Source organism: Belonocnema kinseyi, chromosome 7 (genome assembly GCF_010883055.1).
Source record: "Belonocnema kinseyi isolate 2016_QV_RU_SX_M_011 chromosome 7, B_treatae_v1, whole genome shotgun sequence".
In the NCBI taxonomy this organism is placed as follows: domain Eukaryota; kingdom Metazoa; phylum Arthropoda; class Insecta; order Hymenoptera; family Cynipidae; genus Belonocnema; species Belonocnema kinseyi.
Window position 1 is genome coordinate 100,627,636 of NC_046663.1, and position 16,778 is coordinate 100,644,413.

General features: G+C 32.0%; 1 protein-coding gene across 2 annotated transcripts in view; it reads right to left on the reverse strand.

Moving 5' to 3' along the window:
• Window positions 1-16,778, reverse strand: part of LOC117177506 (thyrotroph embryonic factor) — a 371,804-nt gene that overhangs the window by 94,872 nt on the left and 260,154 nt on the right. The window lies entirely within an intron of this gene.

Sequence of the window (16,778 nt, forward strand, 5' to 3'; positions counted from 1 at the left end):
AAATCTCTATCCCATCCACACACTACTCCTTTCCCCTGCCGAGTGAGTCACGCCTACCCCGAAAGGGAAATGGCTTAATGGTGTAATAATAATAATAATGTAAGAAACTACCGTCAAAAGAGTCTCTATTAGGAAATCCCAGGGCCCATTATGGAATCCTAAATTTGTTTATGTCTACAATCATCGGGTTCTAGTGTTTAAATTTGTCCCTTTACTTAAGCGCAGTTTTAAATGTTGCCTAAATAGTGCATAAAACATAATTCATTGGTATTTCGTCAGAAAGCTGAAAAAATACTGAATTAGGTCGAAAATAGCTGTCGAACGTATATGATCTCCCAAAAATTTACGAAAATTTGTATAGGAATCGTATACATAAACACGGTTGCAGATTAGAATTGACGTCTCAGTTCTCAGTGGTGTAGCCCAGGGGGGGGGGGGATTGGTGACTCAAGCTCCCCCCCCCCAAACTAAGTATTTTCATTATTCAATTCTCTTTTCCCCCAATTGCTGCCTATACATAAACCCGAAGCCCTCTTCGAAAAAAAATCGAAGCCCCCCTTCACGAAAAAAATCCTGGCTACGCCACTGTTAGTTCTGATGACGTCTAAGCGGTGTGTTGATATTTTAATCATTCGTTTTTAAGCATGGTGTACAAAACTGAAAGATCACAACTTCCATGTGTTATTTTGGGAAACAATTTAAAAAATAAATGTTCAAAAAATAAGCAATATATTACTAAAAATAAATTCCTAACGTATTCTAACGCTATGTTGTAGTACTTATATTTATTTATTATCTTATGTGAGTACCAGGAAATGTTGAAAATTTTTAAAAGTGCTAATTAAATGTGTTTTAATAATTTTAAAGATTTAACCACAAGAAAATTTGTATTGATCATACATGCATAAAAAATTTAATAAAAAATTTCAAAAATAGAAAGATACAAATATTTTCGATGGTCTCCAGTGTTTTTTCCCTATTACCTATTTGAAATAAAAGTGGAATAAAAATAGAAACTTAAGACTACAACTTTTTCAAAAATGGCATGATTCACTTTCTTTGTTGAGGTACAATTTCTACGACATTTAGTAAAAGACATGCACGTGGTCTGTTGACGGGATTTTTATTTTTGACAAACTTATAGTCCAATGAATTCAACATTAATACATTATTGTAGTTTGCGGACTAATTTTCAGATTAAATACTGTATAATTAATAATGCTGCACTTATTCGTACTGAAAAAATCAGGCTACTTGTGCTGAAATTTTGTTACACGTAGCCACGGCCTATAATTATGTTATATTCAGTAACAAAATACCGAAAGATTGGTTCAAAATTGGAACATTTAATTATCTTTCTTTAATTTTCAGATAAAATAAAAATTTAGAAATAATTTAGTCATTAGGCTCATATAAAAATATTTATTAAGAAAATTCATCATATTATCTGCCACTTCTTATATGAAAAAAAGATTCATTATACAGCATCTTCTACTCATACCTACTGATTCATTCCAATAAAAAGCACCTTATTGATCCTTTTTTCTTCACAGTATATTTCATTAAAAACTGATCTTACGACGTGTTACACTTGTTAATTTTTGCAAAATTGTAATACACAAATCTTCATAATCCAGGCAATAGATACTAAAGCTTACTATCCTAACTGAAAACAATTACAAAAAGTTCACATTGTAAATATACAGTTATTAGTGACTTTTTTCTCTGCAATGAAAAAACGTTTAATTGCACAACGTCGTTTTTCACGGAGAAATAGAATGATTTAGAATAAGTTACTGTTACTCGATCCTTGAAACTGTAATTAACCAATAAATAAAAAAGAAAAAGAATTGTTACTCTTTGTTTAATTGCCGTTTTATATTAAAACGTTCTATATCTTATTTTCTTTTCTTTTCTCTACAGCTTAGAGTGACGAATCGCTCGCTTTTGTTAAGATTCGCAGTCCTTGAAATTTTTTTACATACTTTTTTCCCGACTTTTGACAAACCACGTCTGCGATCCGATCTTAAAATTAACGGTATCGTTGCCTCGGATAAAACTAAAAACGAATAAAATCGAAAGTGGCTGAATGCTTGGCGCAATGAGGAAAGGAGAAAGACGCAAAAAAGAGAGATTTAGAGCCAATTCAGCGACTTTTCTTTTAAAATTCAAGTCATATCAAATAAGAGATCAAGTCAATTATATCCAAAATTCCTCTTTCGGTAAATTATATATTTTCTTTAAATTAATTTCATATTCAGAGTACTATTCCATTTTTAGTTTTTGAATAATATTTCATTTAATAAAAAATGATATGTAGTTTTTCCATAGATAAAAATATCAATACTTTGTTCTACTACAAATAAAAAAATCACTAGCTTCAAAATGGTAAATTATTGTTATTTGACGATAACGAACCACGAAGGAAGATTTTTGTCAAGATTTTAAAAATTTATTTCGTTGAGAAAACGAAATCTGCTGATCAACAATAGACAAGTTTGAGCAAGTTTGAGTGCTCCTAGGGCGCGCGACGGTTTAATCTCGCGCTTCGCGCTCGAACATAATTACACCTCGCGCTTCGCGCTCGGATATTTATTCTTTGCATTTGGAATGCTTGAGCAAAAATTTATCAAAAAGAACTCTTTTAGATGGCAGTATTTATATACGTCTTTATATTCTGAATTGTCTACTTCATTAAGTATAGTCAAAGATTAAGTTTCTCAAAGCTCTGTAGGCTTTGAGGTACACATTCTCATCGTGAAACTCGCGCTGCGCGCTCGATTTCCGACAGACATCTGTAAATAGGTGTTGCTGGATTTTTTTCTCGTTACTTTCGTCGTTTTTCCACACTTTTATTTTATTTTTTTTTCGACGTTATTTTCCACGAATAAAACAAAAAGTACGCGTCCTATCAAGATGTGATTCTTAACGAAATTGTAGATCTTTTTTGGGATAACCATTTTTGTTAATTCATCTTTTTTTGTATCCTGCATAGTTTGTCCACAAAATGGAATTTTTTATTTTCCATTATTTTTTGTGCAATTAAAATTTGAACTTTCGATTTTTGAAGAAAATCCAAAAATTGTTTATGATAATCTTATAGGGCTTTCAAAAAGAAATGTTTTTCTCGTCTTGACTTTTTTCATATCGTGCGTTTTTCGGCTTCAAACTTTGATTTTCGGTTTATTAAAAAAATTTTGAAAACGCTATAACTCTGAGAATTTTCATTTTATGGAAAAAAGTTATGAGAATAAATTGTTTGTTTTTTTCGATACTATAAATATCCGTACATAGAATTTTCAAATTCTGAAAAGTGTTCTCAACATTTTTCAAAATGCGCTCACTTTTTGAATTTTTATCAAAAATGGCTGGTTCATGAACTCGTCCTTTCTTTTAGGACCTAAAAAAAGTGTGCAAAAGATGAATTTGATTCGTTAATTTTTTCGAGAGTTATCGTGTTTACGGACGGACAGACAGACAGACGCCATCGTGAAAACCTAATCTTCGGATTCAGGGGGTCTCGAAACGTGGAGATCCGTTGAAAAAGTGTGATGTTAAATTTCCGACAATTCTAATACTTTCTCAATCATAAATGATGAGAATGTAAAAATGTATTTGTTCATACTAGAACGTTCACCTTAGAAAGGAGTTAAGTTGTATCATTTCTAATTCAAAGTATTCGCAATTGAACAATTTATTTTGAATTGAAAAATCTCAAAAATTAATGATTTCAGATAAAAATTCCGAAAATAGGAGAATTTCAAAACGTTAAAAATTCAATATTTTCAAATTAGAATTTTGAAAATTGGATCATTCAAAGTTTGAAACGGTTAGAAACTGAAAACTAAATTGGCTATTTCAAAAGCAAAGACTATGAAGCTTGTACATGTAAAATTGAAACCAACAAAATGCAAAATTTTCTTCTAAAAAATTACGATATTTAGAAGTGACTAAAATTGAAAACAAATAATTTACATGTAAATATAAAATTATTAAACTTAAAATTGACATCAAGACTGTTAATATGGAATTTCTTAATTTTGAACAATTTAATTGTGAAATTATCTAGACATTGTTAATATTTAAATTTGAAACAATAACATTGTGAATACTGAAATTAGAAACTTCTAAAAAGTAAGAAATTTCAAAGCAAGTATTTTCGAATTTAGGCTTAAAAAATTAAACTGCTTTAAAATTACGTATTCAAAACTACATATAATTTGAAATTAAATTATAGAAATTTTAAAGATGATAAATATATTATGTTAGTAGTAATTAACATGGCATGTACCATCATGAGAATACAATGTGACTTAGCAGATTTTTTTACATGAAATGTGATTTCTGTCAAAAAAAGACCATTTTGATCTTCACAGTTCAAAATTCAAGAATTTTAAATATTGTGAACCTTTAAAGTTATTATTCTAAAAATATAGGCTCTGGGCCCACTCCGTCGGCTTGCAGGATCGATTCCCACTTCGCACTCTGGAAGAGCCTCGGCGGTCCACGCGGTGAACAGCAACCTAGCAAGGCTTCATTTAGGCTTTGTGCATCTCGGGAGAAAAGGGTTTACTCTAAGTACTCAAAACTGTTGCTCTTGTTGGTTCGGAACCCACCTTAAACTGTAGGCCCCCCTCCCACCGCCAAGTAAGTGTGTGGGGGAGGGATAGGAAAGAAGGTGCAAGAAAAATGCAAACCCTTAGGGGACACATCAGATGTTTCCATTCCAACTTAAGTGCTATGAAACTATCAATGTCAAACTTCGCTTAAAAATTGCAATATTAATCAATTAGTATCTTAAAACTAAGTCTTATTAGTTTAATCTAAAGTGCAAAATAAATAACTTGAAAATCATGGATAAAGGATTTTCATACATGAGTAAGATGTGTGTTTCTTACTTCAATTTGTTTATAATATTTTTAATTTATTTTTCTATCAAGAGAGCTGCTCTCGAAATAATAACGATTTCTTCTACAAAAAAGGGGCAAGAGGCAATAAAGATTTTTGCCAAAAATTGCTTAAAAATATGATTGATAAAATTTTGGTTTCATATCATGGAATTATGAGAAGGAAAATGTATACAATTGCTCAGGAAAAACAGCCAATTGTATGAATACACAGAAAAACGCTGGTGTTAAATTTGTTGCAACTCAAATTTCATTGGTCTCCCAATCAGTATTTGAACCAATTTTCAAGTCTCAAATGTATTCCTCTGAACATAGGTGCACATCTGGGCATCTAGGGGAAAGTATAATTTGGAGACTGAATTTTGGCTCAATGCCGAGAGTTGTGGAGTTGTGTGGAGTGCTGAACCGCGCTGTCAATAACCTGAACGCCTGTCAAAGCAACTATTCGCATTGCGATATTAGACTGAATAATTATTAATATGGAAACTAATTGAAATAATATTTGCATAATTTTCAACTTTATTTCATTTAACAGTGTTTACTAGTCACTTAGAATAAAAAGAAAATTTCCTAATGCAAATTCTAAATGTTAGGTTAGTTATGGCCGTCGATATTTAAACTAAAGCCGGGATGTGCATAAAAAGTCATGACCATCTACATATACAGTTAGGTGTTTTCACTTCAACCACCAGTTAACTTCACTCTTTTGAATACAGAAAATCTAGAGGAAATTTCTTCGAACGAATAGGCATCAATTAAGATGTAGACGGTCACGACTTAGTTTTTACATCCCGGCTTTGGTGGTTTGAATATCATGTAGGTTTTGACTAACCTAAGATTTGGATATTATATCACGCCAAGTACAATTTTTATTCAAAGACACTAATAGTTACTGGTAAATGGCAGGAATTTAAAAGTTAGGTAATTATTATTATAACTTACCTCCTTATCAACATCTATTTCACCCAAATAACACCCGACAAAATCATCTTGGCAGGTGACTGACAGTTTGTAGACGACACTTCAGGTTGCTCTGGATGAGAAAAAACAGTGTCTAAATGATGCTTTCCCCCTAGATTCTCCGAATGAATCTGTGTGGCTCAAATTTTTTGCAACTCCCTTGAACACCGATTTCGGTGTACAATGGAGGATTGGCGATTTTCTGTGCAATACTAGTTTCCGTTTTTTAAATATGGTATAGCCCTACCTTGGTAGTTTTTAAAACTTGACAAATTTATTACTATTTAAAGCAAAGGCCATACATTTAAAAATATTTATTGGCATTACATTTTGGTTCGTCAAACTTATTTAAAGAAGAATTTGAAACCGCAAAAAATGTTAAATATGAATTTACTCGTGTCATTAAAAATCGCTTAGATTTGTTATTGCGCAATCGGTTATAAGAATTTCCAGGAAAAGAAGGGGACGACGAATCCTGAAATAAGAAAAGAGTGGCCTCCAACTGAAAAAGAAACAAAGCCAAGAATCCCTTCTGGATTCTGAACGAGAAGTTTTTTTTTGCTTTTGCGAATTTCGAGTGCAAGCGAGGTCGAGAGAGTGGCTCAAGATGATTTCTGGGTTTGGGGACGAAAGGAGAGCCACAATGAGAACTGACTGGATCACCGAAACCGGTCCTGAACCGTACCTGGCTTCTTGAACGCGGAAACCGCAAGGAGTTCGTTCCTCGCAAAACAAGAGACGAAAAAAATATTTCTGTTTTTTTTTAATCTGCTTCCGCTCCTTTCCGAGAAAATAAATATGCACAACAAAAAAGTTTCTTCCAAAAAAAATGGAAAGTTTATATATTAGGTTTGATAAAGAAAATTATATTTCCTAGCCATATACATCTCATATATACAGCCAAATTGTATGCTTAAATAACATTCCTACATATACATGCGGTATTTTGTCTCCAGTATGGAGGACGTTATTAAAATTATAAAAAAGAAAAAAATGATAAAACCAAAAATAAGGTCTGGAAAGTGGAATGTAAGATGTCTCCTCAGAGCTGGAGGCTTGGAAAACTTAAAAATAGGTTCAACTAAGATTAGTATAGGGTTTAGGGAAATCAGATGTCCTCGCAGAAAAAAGTTTAATTAAAAATAAAAAAGGGCTTCAAAATGTACTAAAATAAAATTTAACCGTAATAGGTTCATATTGAGCAATACGAATATTGAAAGTAATTGAATTGTTTCTCTGTTTTCACATTGATCAAGAGAGTAAGAAAATGACCTGAAGAAAAATTAAACCTTCATTTTTTTCTTTGTCGATCAGAATGTTAATAGTCTTTGGTCAGAATATCATAGCATACTTATTTATGCATGAACTAATGGACAGGCTAGAGTAAGTGTCACAATGCAAAAGAAAATCGGCTCGAGGATGAAAAATTACGTACGGTACAGTGACAGGTTAATCATGATTAAGATGGAATCTAAACTAATAGCTACCGTGATTATACAGGTATATATTCCAACATCGCTGCATGAAGATTGAAGATGTCGAAACTGAACATACCTATGCTGTATGATGAAAAAGAGTGCCTAGTGCAAGATATGAGGGCAGGATTAGTAAAAATTGCAAAAAAAGAATGGCTACTTGGCTAAACAGCAATGTAAAAACCAATCGAACCTCTGAGCTGTCGCAAATTGGGAAATCGGATATTCCCAAGCACCATTTGGTTTTCCCGCCTTCGAACGCAGAAATAAAAAATAAACTGTTTTCACCACTCGGAAACATTGTCAAGGATGGCCACATACTTCTATAATTTTAAATACATTTTTTATCTTGTAGTATTGTAAAGGCATAATTTTAATTATATCTTCATCCAGTTGTCATTCTTATATTCTCATAAATTTTTTAATTCCAGTGCAAACTTATTTCGAAATCTCGGCATATAAAAAAATACGTATATTACACATATTTAACTGAACCGAAAAAGTCCTTACTATATTTTCGTAATATTGTAGAAAAAATATGCAGTTTAAAAATTAATAAGACGGAAAACTAGATAAATAACCAATTGAATTTTCCTCTTCCTACCCAGAAAAAAATGTTCTGAGTTTCTACATCTTCAAATTAGAATTATTTGGAAATTCATGCTCCTATAATTTTATTAACATTTTATATTTGAAAACCGATCGCTAAAAACTTTGTGTGTTCATCCCGAAAAATCTCATTTTCGGTCCTTATCCAGCTGTCATTCTCGTGTGTTCAAATTATTTATCTCATATAGGTCTTCGCTTTTGAATGCGTTTAATTTTAAATGCTTTTCACTCATACATTTTAATTTTGAAGGCTATTTGGAAATCGTAAAATTTAGAAGCAATATATTATATAGTCGTAATAAAATTAATTTATTACGTTTAAAACCGAGGGACTATTCACTTCGAAAATCTTGTTCAAAGTCACTATCAAATTAAAATAATTAAAAATTCCGACCACAAAAATCCGTTTAAGATTTCCTATATATCAGAAATCTCAAAATCCAGCGACTCCAAATATTTTGAAAAACAGTTTCAATTTTGTAAGCAATCTCGGAAATTGTTCAAAACTTCAAAAATTTCCGATTTGCCGATCACGGGATTTGAATGATTTTATAAGTGAATTAACGGAAGTGATTTTTCAAAAGAAATCAATTCTTTTAAATATGATGAATGCCAGTTCCATATTCCTAAGATTTTAAGGCGGAATCTACTGCTATTTCAATAAAATAGACAATATAGGATTTTTCAAATAAAAAGATTAAATAAAACTAAAAGAGCTGAATTTTCTGGCTAAAAAGTCGAATATTTTAGAAAATTTGAAACACAAAAAGATGAATTCTGAACAAAAATTAATTTTGAACAGAGAAAACTGAGTCTTCAAACAAATAGTTAAATTAAAAAAAAAATTCAACATCTGTATTTACAATCAAAGAGTTAAATTTTCAAGTAAAGTTGACACATTTTCAAAAAAAAGTTTAATTTTTAACCATTACTTGAATTTTCAATCTACGAAGATGAATTTTCAACCAAATGATCGGATTTTGAAACAAACAAGATTAAACTTGAACCAAAAAGCGTTGCATTTTCAATCGAGAAGGGTTTAAATGCTTAACAAAAGAACTAAATTTTAAACCAAGACACAGAATTTTGAATCCAACGAGATGAATTCTGAATTAAAAATATAATAGTACATTTTTCAAAGAAAGCAAAATTAACTTTCGATCAAAAATATTTGGGTTTTGTTATTGCTCCATTAATTCAGTTTTAATTTAAGTAAGAAAATGAGAAAAAGAGGGAAAACGGGAAACTTTCTTGAAAGCCGGGAAAAAGTATGAATTTATCTAAAAAAAGAGAAAATCAGGTATTAGGAGAAAAAGTGTGAAATCTGTAATTTAATAAGCCACAGTGAAAATTCTGCGCAAGGAAAACGTACGAGAATTTTTAATAGATTTTTAATTTTGGATATAGAAAATCGTACCACACCCTGTGCTCTATTTCATTAAGCAGGACGATATTTATTTAAAAAGTAAAAATAAATTCGAAAAATTCCCGGGTTTTTGCAAAAATTTCTCGGCTATTTTCTGGCCTTTTCTCGATGCTCAAAATGTCAAACTACTTCCCCGGTTTCCCATTCATCGGCCTCTCTTTAAATATATTAAATCTTTAAGACAACAATATTGAAAAAAAAGTATCATTATAGAGTGCCCGTTCGAATCCTGAGTTTTCCAAATTCGTTTTTACGCTAAATAGCTACAACTAGTAGGACGATATGAGAAATGCTGCGAACATCGAGAATCTCTTAATGAAAATGAATTACTTTTCTTAATCCCGATACATCTCTGTATCTGATTAGGATTATTTATATATACTGATTAAATTCGTATCAGTCGCAAAGACACGTTTCGCTTTCTCTAAAGAGAGAGAGGTACCGGACACTCGTCGTCGAATCGTAGAATCGCATGAAACCGGAATTCGAGGGACGAAGGCTAAAATAAAATAATAAAACAACCAAGTGCAGGATGTCGGTGGTGGTGACCACGGTGAGATTCGACAAGTGTTTGTAGACATATGTAGAATGTAGACACTGTAGTGTGCAAAGGCTCGACACAAGTTCAGTTGAGCAACATTTTGACCACTCACTACTCACATTGGACTCGGAATCAGAAGAGTTAAGGAACCACTTTCGGCAACTTTCTCCTCTTAGTGAAATGCCCTCTTGTATTTTTCACACCGATGAGGTGGCTTCAGCAGCATACCCAACCGCAGAAAAACCGACTTCTTTTTCATCTTGCGGTATGAGGGGAGATGAGAGATATCCCTCTTACCGGAGGTCCGCGATCATTCCAATTTGGTACTGGCACCGAGAGAGCCAACGTTACCTCCAAAAGGAAGAGTTTTTCACTTCCTACGTAGTCTTCGACCTACTTTTCGCCTCAGAAATTAGGCCACATGTTGATAAATGTTAGAATGTGTTATGAAATTGATTTTTAATGGTTTTAAGATCTTCTCTCTAAATTCGATTTTGTTAATAAATATTAAAAGTATTTGAGGGATGCAAATAATAAAATTAACGATGTTCTATTGCTAAATAAGAACTGTCAGTTTGTTACTCTGTCACAACATTATTTTTTACGTAAGAAAGATATAGAAGTAGAGAAATTTGAAAACATTTACAAAATTCAATAGCACTCTATGAGTGTGGCGCAACAAGATCTATCATTCAATTTAAAGAATAATATAATCGATTTACATTAGTATTAATTAAAACCTTTAATTTTAGTGTTTCTAAAGTGCACCTGCGTTAACATTATACCTGCCATGTTCCCTAATGTGGCAAAGTACATAACTATTTTATAATAGCAAATGAAATCATAAAATTGAAACCTAAATCATTTAAATCTAGTACAGCACCAACGGATCCTGGCCGGGCCACGCTCGGGCAGCCCAGCCATATCACGGCCATGCTTCATGGCCGGACGCTGGCCAGCGCAGCGTGACGATGCTAGCCGGATTCCGATCAGGAACCCCGGCCACAGCCCCACTTAAAGTCGGGATCCCCGGCCAGTTCCCGGCTTAAAGCCGGGCTCTCCAGTCGTAGACTGGCCAGCCCCAGACTTAAATTTCCACCCGGGAAGGCTTAGGAAAAATAAATTTAAATTTTGATCGACAGACTATAAGTTAAAAATATTTTTACAAGATTTCTGACAAAAAAGTTTACGTACCTAACCTAAAAACCAACGAAAAAATATTATGTACACGATTACGAGTTTCAAATAATATTAAACTGCGAAGAAAATGTTTCGCTAAGAATTTTTTTATGGGAGAAAATTTATTATTATTTAAGTATGTATTTCTATAACTATGCGCAAGTATCGCCCACTACATTACGAGCTCGTGCATACTGTATGAGTAAACACGTTTTATGTCAAATTTAATTTAATTTACTTAAATATTAAGCACTAAAGCATCCAAGAAACTTCAAAATATAGATAATAGAAACCAAATGCCAAAATTTTCTACAAAAAATTTACTTTCGTTTGCTTTTGTCCCGCTTTAAGGATAACTATAAAACTACAAAAAAATTATTTGATTAAAATGTTTAGAATCAACATGGAACAATTATTACTTTAAGTTGTATAATTTTTATCGACATATCATTTACTTCGTTCAATTATGTGTCCTAAGCTCTTTCAGCAAGTTTTAATTTCTTTAAATACGAGTGCACCACATCAGGAGCTGCTCTTATATTACAGAACTATTTGTTGGTATTAGTTTTGTTAACCGTCTCATAAGTTAATTTCCTCAAATCTACGCTTTGTCGAGCTTCATGGTTCTCGTATTTTTATTAAAGTATTAATCATATAATTTTGTTTTTTCTCTTAAAGAATATGCTTCTCCCCGTAGCTTAGTAAGTTAGAGCACCAGCTCGATAATCTAAAGAACCAGATTCGAATCCTAGGGAAGCTCAAGAAAATGTTTTTCACAGAGTAAACGAAATAATATGATAAATACTTTAATAGGAAAAATACACGAATCGGACAGACCAACAAATAAAAACGGAAAAAAAGTTGTTGTTCTTTCAAATTCTTTATTTTTATTCACAGAAAATACGTTTCAATTCATCCGCAATAGGCCTTATTATTTTAAAAATAATAATAATAAAGTAAACGAAAGATTTTTTTTAAATTGGTGACTTGATTCAAAGCTCGAAATCACTCATACTTTGTCGTTTCCCATTGCTGCTAAGGACGTAGCAATCGACTGCTTTTATTTCATCGTAGGATCAACTTTCGCCAAATAGCATGTAAACTTTAACAGTGGAAAATTTTAGGTTCAACCAAATTTAACTTTAGTTTTTTGATGCTAAAAAATTTTAAAACACTTACAGCATTCCAGAATATTTTTAGTATCCAGAAAATTCTAGAAAATATCAGAATATTTTAGAGATGTCAAAAACATTCAAAAAGTTTAGGCAATTACGGAATACGAAAGAACTTTAGAGGACAATGCAGAATATTGCAGAATAATAAAATTAAATTGCTGGAAGATATTAAATTCAAAAATACTATTTTTCTGAGTATTACATTTAAAGCTTCAATACGATTCAAGTTTAGAAAACAGAATTTTAGAAGTTTCTAAATTTAAGATGGAGACGAATTGGAATCTAGAGTTAGAAAAGAAAATTGTGCAATGTTTTTAATAACCACCTTGATATACTTTTTTCATTCATAATCGATAGTAATTAGAGGAATAATAAATCTCTATTAACTCGACTAGAAATTCCACTAGCTGGTCTGGTTGAAATTTCACTCTTGAAAAGATCCTGCCCGAGTCTCGCTCATTTCTATTGCGAAATATGGAAATCAAGCGACGATAATTATTCAGCATCGCCTACATTTTGCTTCCACCTTCTTTCTCTCTCAACAGCGATTGGACTTGGAAGTAAGTCGGAATCGTCGCGTCAAGTGAAAGGGGCAAAACCAACAGGTTGCCGGATACTCTTCGTCCCACCATGCCACTGTAAGAACCAATGGTTTTAACCTTTACAATCAGAAAACTGTCGAGAAAATTATGATCGATTAAGTTTAAGGTATATGCTCTAGTGGCATAGGAACATGTCCTAGTAAACGGTAAGTCTAGATTTATAATCCAGGTTTTTATTTATTCATATATAACGAGAAAAAGTCCTTCAGAATGTTTCATACAAATCATTTTGACTTTTATTATTATTTTCCATTTTGAGAAGTCTAAGGCACTCCTAATTCACGGCTTTGATAACCGACCTTTTTAAAATGATTAACATTTCTAAAATTGATGAATATCAGTCGTGCGGGAAACTATGCAAGAGTAGTTCATTTTGTAGAGTAGGTCATTTGAATTTATCAGAAATTGCCAGAAAAATATTCTCTAAGCTTTAAATCATAATATTTGGAACAATTTTCAGAACTCCTAAATGAAATTTTGATGACATATTATGAATAGCAAATGTCCAAGATAAAAAATATGATTAGCTCATCGCAGCAAAACTAAAAGTTTGTCATTTTTGACGCAACGGTATTCAATTTCTACGGCAATTTGTACGTATCAATATAAAGAAATAAAAGGCTGCTAGATTTTTGGATCATTATATGTTGCAGATCAAATGTATAACATCAGATTGAGTGTGATTTGGACAGTATTTATCCAAATAAAATTTTTTCTTTGCAGTTTTCTGCTTTTGAAAGAAGTGAACTTAGTTAATTATATATCTGTAGTCTGAAAACGAAGGGTCTGCCATTTTTTATTTATAGCTATTAGAAACGTTTTTTTTTATATTCGATGCATTTTTTAACGAGTAGGTCAGCAAGAGTAGGCCATTCTCAAAATTGCTTCGTTAGATTGGACTTGAAAATGAACATGGTCAAATAGTCGTCTATAAATATTCCTTCTATAACTTTTTCACCAAACGCGATGACAATAATAACAATAATTTTGTATAAGGTATAAAAAACACATTGCAATTTTAGAGACCTACTCTTTCATAGTTTCCCTTATAGTGAATATTCCAAATTCCAAAAAATGTACTCATTGTACTAAAAATTATTTCTGAATCCTGGAGAAAAACAATGCGTCTATTTGCAATGCAGTTATTTCAAGAGAGTACAAAGTACATAATTTATATTTATTTTCCTCGCACGTTATCTGTACACTTATTTACCTTTCAATTTCAACAAATATTGTAAGAAAGATTAGAACGAGGAGCAGCGATACCTGTGAAGAGATTTTGAGGTGCTCCCAAATTAGACAAATTAAATTCTTTGTAAGAATTAAATTAGCAATATAAATCCAATTAAGGCCTCTGGCTTTTTTTGTATACAATAAGCCTAGATTTTTAAGAATAAGAAATGGATTCCACGGTTTTTATCCTTCTAAGAAAGGAACGCCATCGACGCGTCATCAAAAATCGATTTGTACCCAAAGAGGACGGCACGATTAGAGAGAAGAGAAAGATAGTTTCAAACGAATAATTGATGCGATTATTTAGCTTCAAGGAAGAAGTATCTTGTAGCTACGTTATTGCGACTATGTTACTGGAGGAACATTAATAATAATCACGTGTATCTACTTCATACTATTAAATACCGTATGCTGCACACTATATACAACTGTAAGTTATTTCACTGGTAAATCGTGTAATGCTATGATGACTATCCATATCCAACCAATAATTTAAACCATTTCTTAATAATTTCAAACCATAATTTTTTTTTCGTACACGTTAAGAAAAAGGAAGAAGAACCATAATGTCTCTGAAACTAATCATTCCGAATTCAATATAGATAGGCAAAAATCAGAGAGACTATTTTTGTGACATTATTATTCACATAAAATATATTTTTACCAAATTTTACAATGAAGGTTGAATTAAAAAAATTTTAACAATAGGCTGATTTCGTTGCCACACAGAATCAAGAAACTATATTTTTTGTAAGAAATTTTAGATTGGAACAACATCCCAACAAGAAAATGTTTTTTATTCTATAAAAAAAAGGATTACGTGTTGCTGAAATCAAAATTATTTTCTTATTGGGATGAAAGAACAATCTGGTTGCTACAAAATCAAAGAATTTCGTTATTACCCAAACAAAAGATGATGTGTTTATTTTAGACAACAAAAACGTTTTTTTTTTACATTCTCATTCATGATAGTGCAATGTAATCGTCCAAATTTTCGATCTCTGGTTTTTAACGGATCTTTACGTTTCGGCACTCACGGAATCCGAAAATCATAAAATTTTGCCGGTGTCTGTGTGTATGTCTGTCCGTATGTCTGCATTCCTGTATGTTTGTCTATCACCAATAAAATTAAACAGGACTCAATTTGAGCAAATCTACAAAGAATGCTCTAGTTCTAATAGCATTTTTATGAAATTTTGTTGAATGTTTTGTTTTTAGTTTTTTATTTCCAGGGAGAGATAAATGCATTTTATTACAACAATTAAATTTATGTTTTTAAGAACATTTCTCTATGTTTCATCGTCCAGAAACGAGGAGTATAACGAAATATGTTCAATAAAATTCCATAAAAAGGATCATATTCAGAAGGCGATATTTTCGGTACTATTAGATACAGCAATGTTTTTAAAGGTTTACAAAAAACTAAGACTTCGTTAACTAATTTAAGGGCAACTTTGACCAGAGATGCATAGAAAATGAGTTATTTTAGAAAAACTAGATTTTTTTCATATTCGTCGAAAATTGACTTCTGAGGGTCATAACTTCGAGATTTAAAAAAATAGAATATTCAGATTTTCACAGCAAATTTCATTTAATCTAATTCTTATACGGATACTTGGGAATTTAAAAAATCCCCCCCCCCCTGTTTTTCACCGTTTTAAAAAATATTGAAGGGTTTTAGTTCTCTTAAGATATTCAGCTACTGAAGCACTTTTTTGCATGATTAAATCAATTGTTTTGGCTAATCAAATTTCACATTTAATTTATTTTCATGATAATATGGTAATTAATCTCTTTAAAAGAAATTTAAAATTGAGTTCTCTCAAAAGGACATAAGCGATTTTCTTATCAGGCTCAAGATAATCGTGACATATTCCAGAAGTTTGAACACAAAAAAAGCAGAAACAACAATGTCTTTTGGGTGGAAGTCAGTCGAAACCAACCGTCTGTGTTGCCCCAAGATCTTTTTATTAAACTCCTTTATATAAAAGGATGGGTTGTGAATTTTACAATGCTGTCTGCAACATTTCAAAAAAACCTTTCAACAAAATTATATGTCTCGTAAAATAAGGAAAATGTATAAACTGTATAAACTTGATAAGAGGGTGAAAGTGTCAAAATCACTTAGCATTTCGTAAATGTCACAATGAAATTAAGGTTAATTAAACGGTTATCCTTCAGTAAAATACATCTCTATTCCCTCGTATTAAATACTGTACGACATATAAAATCTACTGAACCGAGATTAGAATAGTGGTGCAGTGGACATTACCGAAAGATCGATACATGCTACCGATCTGATTAGTTTGTTTAGCTTGCCTGTAAAGTCGAAACGCAACCTATCCGCGTGGACCACCGAGTGAATTCACAGCGCAATAGGCAGTGAATGGATTGCATAACGTAAAAAACATTCCTCTTTGACATTTCTGTGACAGTTGTCACATTACTCCATATTCCCACTTAGCAAGGTAGGGGTTTTATAAAAATAATAGAATTTTGGATAGCACGACTTATTCACAGATCGCGTACACTTGTAAACAGAAGGTAGTTCTTGAGGTCGCCACCCTTAGTTACAAATGCATTTCAAAATTATTTTACAGATCGCAACTCGTGTAATAGTGCAGTGGTCAAGACAATTGACTTGCGTGGTTAAGTTCATGCGTTCGAATCC